Source organism: Penaeus monodon, chromosome 21 (genome assembly GCF_015228065.2).
Source record: "Penaeus monodon isolate SGIC_2016 chromosome 21, NSTDA_Pmon_1, whole genome shotgun sequence".
In the NCBI taxonomy this organism is placed as follows: domain Eukaryota; kingdom Metazoa; phylum Arthropoda; class Malacostraca; order Decapoda; family Penaeidae; genus Penaeus; species Penaeus monodon.
In genome coordinates, this window is record NC_051406.1 from 2761254 (window position 1) to 2761681 (window position 428).

The window sequence follows — 428 nt, forward strand, 5'->3', positions numbered from 1 at the left end:
AATAAGGGGGTGATGATAGTGAAAAGGGGAGCGATGATAATTGCGAATAAGGGTGATGATTATTATATGATACTCGTAGTAATGTCGGGGTGGCAATGCTACTCTTTCTGTGAACAGTGACCCGTGTTCTTATACGGTAGGCTTGTGCGATTATGGCCACTCCTGTGATGTGGTGTATATACGGTCTTACTTTTTTAGTTGTCAGATTTGAATGCAGTTTGAAGGCACTGCAGCATTTTAGTGTCGCCAAGGAGTTAAAGGCTTTAATAGGGGAGACGATCCCGTGCATGACTCTGGCGCGGGAGTCGACCAGGCTGTGTGCCGCAGATTACGTGCCATGCAAATGAAGTGTTTGAACTGGGGATTGCGAGAGCTTCGGTAATTTTATGCATAAGCGAGAGGGATGTTGGGCACCGTGACATGTTTTG